Genomic DNA, 5,476 nt, shown 5'->3' with positions numbered 1-5,476 from the left:
CTAAAGGAGCAGGGACCTAGCTAAATTCTCCTAGTGAGCATGTGCAGACACACACACATGCTCACACATTCAGCTTACCTTGCTTTCTCTCCCTCTGTCACTCTTGCTGGCCATGGACCCCTCTCCTTGCCGTTGTTCTCCTTGGTTTGGAAGCTAAGATGCCTTTAGCAACCACACACCCCAGTGGGGGCTCTAGGACGTGATCCACTCGGGCCTCTCCCTAAAGACAGGGGCACTGTGGGTACCTGCTGGGCTTCATTTCAGCCATCTGTCCCGGATGTCAGGGCTGCCTTAGTGAGGTCCAGCCTGTGTCCTTATTTTTCTAAATGAGGCGACTGAGGCCCAGGTTTTCCTGGCAGCGTAGAGACAGCAGCACAGAACTCAGCCCCAGACCTCTGGACGGCTTGATCACAGCTTCAACAGACATTTCTAGAACGCTCTCTCTCTCTCTTTTTTTTTTTTCAATGTTTGCCCACATCAGTTTATTTTACCTAAAGAACAGTGAGTGGTTACAGCACTACACCCACATGGATAAGACATTTTATTAAATTCCATGTATTTCTGAAATAGCACATAAAGAAAATTTTTCTTTTCACTTGAGAATGCCAAACAATGCTGTGTGTATGTGTGTGTGTATGTGTGTGTATACATATACATACTCATATATACATATATTGCTATATATACATATACAAACATGTATGTATGTATTTACATATGTATGTATGTATGTATCTACCTATTACTATATTTTAACTAAGATTGGCAATAGAATGTAGAGGTCATGAAATGTGATTTTAAAGCCTTTGGAACTGAGTCCCGTTAACTTGTAAACATTCCTGGTGGCACTAGAGAATGCTCTCTCTTGATCTTTCAAACTTGAGTATTTCTCAAATTCCAGCGTGCATCAAAATCACCTGGGGGGCTTGTTAGGACACAGATTCCCTGAGCTCCACCCCCAGAATGTCAGATTGGGGTCTGAGGCGGGGCTGAGAATTTGCATGTCTAACAGCTTCCCAGGTGATGCAGAGGCTGCTGGTCTGGGGGCCAGGCTTTGAGAACTCTGCTGGGGAGGTGCTGTGGGCAGAAGAGGCAGGGAGGGAAGCTGGACCTAGTTCCTAAGAGCTTTTCATTTGGGCTGATCTCATTTCCCTCGGGTCAGGCCTGAATGAGGTGGAGGTGGCCAGCTGCCAGCCCCAAGAAGATGAGCCATTCCACCTTCTAGCCACCAAAAGATCTAAGGAATGTGGTGGGGCAGGCTGTGTGCTCTGAGACTAATCCCGGCAGGGTCAGGCTGTCCTTAAACACAGCACCGTCTGGGCTATTCCATCCCTCCTGCCTGTCCTGCCGTGGGGGACAGAAACACAGGGAAACCCGCTGCTTGGACTGAGGTTGGGACTCCCAGGTCACAGTCCACTCCCAGCAATTCTGAGAGCTGCTTTCCCTCCCGGATCCCCAGGGGAAGGAGGAACGCCTTGCTGGGTGTGACCCAAGGATCTCCCTGTGCATATTCCATTATCTTAGCTCTCAGCGCATATGTCAAGTGAATTCTCTGTCTCTGGCAGGTTATTAGGTACTGAATTAGTGCGGTGAAATAAAAACTGTAATAAAGCTGTACCAGACTCTTAAATTGTTAAAATTTATTATAAAACGTGCATAGTTATTAACTGACTTTCGCCTGCGTGCATTTGCTGGCGCCCGAAGCCAAAGAAGATGAAAAGTGGCTCTGTCAGAGGGAGGCCGAGGGTTGGCTCCTGGAATTCTCGAGTCCCAGCGGGGCAGCAAATTCACAGATTCACGGAGAGCACAGCTGGCCTCTCACTGATGGCTGCTGCCCCTCCCCGGCGCTGCCTGGGGCTCTCCAGGGCTGCAGGTCACGGTCCCATGGGAAGGCAGCCCCTCTGTCCACTTCAAGGACGTCCTGGGGAGGCCTAGGAACGCGTGGATACATGGGACCTCGCACCTCACCAGTGTTTGCTCTCAGGAGGCCCCCTCTCTAATCCTGGGACCGAACATTTGAGCTTGGAAAGCTGCTGCCTGTGGGCTTCTACCACATTCTCTTCTGCCGTATCCTCAGGCTTATTTCCCACTCTGTCTTTATTTTTATTTTTTTCATGCCGCGTGGCATGTGGGATCTTAGTTCCGCCGAGGAGGGATCGAACCCGCGCCCCCTGCATTGGAAGCTCGGGAGTCTTAACCACTGGACCGCCAGGGAAGTCCCCCCCACCCCCCGCCTCTGTCTTTTGAGAACCAGATGGAGGGACCAAATTTTCCTCTACTCAGCTAAGGCTGTTTCCTGGTGGTTCCATCACCAGGGAGCTGGTCACTGGGCTCTCCGTGTCTCCCAAGCATTCTCCGGAAATGAGATGAGGGTGTTTTCCCTGCTGCTCAGTTCTGTGGGAAGTGGGAGGATGATGTGTCCTCTGTTACAGAGGGAGATGTTCTCTAGAGACCTTAGGTTGGAGTGGGGGAGGGGATCCCTGGCTTCCAATGTGCATTTTGAACCAAGCCCCAGGTTGCTGTCTTGACCCTGGCTCCAACCCCCTAAGAGATGCTTTTGAGCCAGTGGTGGTGTCCTGATTGGTTTTTTAGCCCTGAGTTCTTATTGCCACCTCAAGACTAGCTAGACTGTAAATTCACGTGAACCCAGAGGCACCTCTGCTTGAGAAAAAGTGAGAAAGAAAAGCTCAGAATGTTTCCCAAATGCCAAGGCTGAGAGTTTTCTTGCGTCTCTGCCACTGTGCCCTGGAGTTGCCCTCGGGGGCTTATCAATCCACTGGTACCCTTCAGATTTCCACCCATAACATACCAGGAACCACACATGCCATCATGGAGTCCTTGGGGTGGGGGGGAAGGGGATTGGGCCCTGCGCTTAGGGAGCTCCCAGCCTTGCCATGATCTGTGTGGTTCATGGTGAGCTGAAAAGCTCAGGGCCAGTATGGGAGATCTCCTTGCTTTACAGTCCCTCTGGGAGAGGTTTTCCTCCATCATGTTTCTGTTTAGTCCCTATGTATATAGTGTAGCTGATGCCTAAGCCTCAGAGCTCAACCTCCTACTAAGAGCTGGGGAAGCCCAGTAATTGAGTTCCTGCTTTCTTGTGGATACACTGCTCTTGTTGGGACACTGGTTTGTTTTTGTTTTTGTTTTTCGACCCCAGGTCACTAAGACTGCCACTTGAGTGGGAGGTTGCTGGGAGCATGACCTATATTTTAAAGACTCCTGGATGGGGCACATGGCTTTCTCCCTTCTAGTCACTGATTGGGAGGAAAGTGAAATTATACCAGCAAAAATGTAAAACATCTAAGCTTCAGTGATTGTCCAACACTCCAAATCCTCCCTTTCCTTTGCTCTGTCCCATCAAGGCCTAAGGATAGTCCATGGCACGTGTAGGGAGAGTAACAAATATTTGGGATTCAAACAGTCATGAGTTTCTTCCTTTCTCACATCCTCTTGGCATGGTTGTACCGTGCACACAGAAGCTAACAAGATTACATGAATATGTAATAAAGTGAAATCTAGCTAGTTCATCAGCATCGTCTTTTTGGCCAGGCAGAATGATTTCCTGGTTTTAAAAGACAGTGAAATTGCTGATGTGAGAGCTGGTCCCTGCTGAAGTCGGTTATAAAGTGGCCAACTTAAGAGAGCCATGGCACACTGCAGAAACCCCGCGTTTAGGATCCATTTATATCTTCACTACCTTGTTCCAGAAAGGATGCAAGACAGTTTGCAAAGATGCATATCCAACTGCAAGGCATAATTAAGTGAAAAAATAAATGGACAAAGAAAATAAGACAAAGGGAAAACAAGACAGCAAAATCAAGAGTGGAGCCAGGAATGAGGTTAGGACACAAAATTCATGACATCAGTTCCTGTGCATTTGCTAGAGGTGGAACTCTGGGGCAGCCCTGAGCTTTCTCTCAGCCAACACAGAGAAGGAAGCGGTCCTTTATTAAAGCATCCTCACCATAAGAGCCAACCAACTGCTCAGAAAAGGCACAGCTATTTCTGTTTCTGGAGGCAGAGAGAAATGTTCCCCGTGGGTCCTCAGAGAAGGGACACGGTGTAATACAACATGCAATGTCCTGAATGGCCTTACTGTCCATATGGCAAGGAGTTTAATAGGGCCGCCTCTTGGAACATTCCTCAAGGTTGGGGGGGGGATGATGGTTAGGGAGAGAGAGCTGCCCCCAAATACTCTCCGGAGGTCTGACTCAAACTTAGAATTGAGATGATCGATGATAAGCTGCCTTCCCCTCAAGCCTTTTTCCATGATGAGTGATTCCAAGGCATGGCATCAGAGGCTGCTGTAGTGTTCAAGGGTGTGTGTGTGTGTATGGGAGGGTGGTAAAGATGGCTGTGCTGAGGGTTTACCTACCCCAAACCCTCAGCTTTGTCCCTGTCATTTTTCATATTGGGGTTCCTCATAACATTTACCTGAAGAAAGGGTTTCCCCACTAGTCATAAAAGCTTGAAAATCATGGTTTAGGAAAATGGCTTAACTTAATTTGATGGGTGGGTTTTCTCCCAAAAGCATGAGCACTGGGCAATGAATTTTGAGGTAATTCTCCTTGACAAGTTCTTGGAGGGCAGCTGCCCTGGGCTGCTGGATGGGTACAATCCCATATGCTTTAACAGGTGGTGGAGCCGGAGGGGGCCCTGAAATCCTCTTATGGAAACTGAGGAGGTGACCAGGACACCTTCCTGAACAGAATGCTGTTTGGGATGCATCTACCGCCACACCAGCTCCTTCGAACTGGCCTCTCTTCCGATTGGTTGGTGCTCGACTAGCGTCCATTTTGATTGGTCAGTGTCTGCGCCCTACGTGGTTGCTTATTTTGAATATCACCCCGCCTGCAGTGCGGCTGAGAAACTCCTCAGGGAGAATTTGGGGTCCCCTGTAGAGTCCAGACCAAGGGTCTAACAACTCCCCCAACTCTGACTATGGCAGAAAAACTTCTAATCCAGAAAAAAATGTAAACATCCACCTCAGTGATTAACCTCCCCATAAAAAACCCCATTATATTTAACTTAAGGCATCACCATTTCCTCTGAAATAAACTGACCACAAATTAAACTTGTAGGTCCCAGAATGAGCTAATTTTATATACATATTTTTGACTCCAAGGCAGTTAAGTGATGAAGAATGATTTCTGAAAAATGATGACGTTGGGTTTCAGAGTAGCTGATCTACACTTTCTTTTTGGCAGTAATTAGAGATCAAAGCCACTTGTCTATAACAGCCCCTACTAATTCATGACCATAAAATAATGCCCTCTTTTCAAAAGAGAAGAATGATCATTCTGTTCTCTGTTGGTGTTAAGTTCATCTAAGAGGGGCCTCAAGTTATAAAGACAGAAAATAAGGAGGAAGAAATACAATCCTACTTTACATCACGTTTATATGCGTTCTATGCACCATTTGCTATTCTGGGTGCTGGGTTAGAGCAAGGAACAGAGCTGATAAGGTTCCCACACTT

This window comes from Mesoplodon mirus (genome assembly GCF_964341445.2).
Source record: "Mesoplodon mirus genome assembly, chromosome: 15".
Taxonomy (NCBI): Eukaryota; Metazoa; Chordata; class Mammalia; order Artiodactyla; family Ziphiidae; genus Mesoplodon; species Mesoplodon mirus.
The sequence above is the reverse complement of the archived record's forward strand: the minus strand, read 5'-3'. Positions refer to the sequence as shown.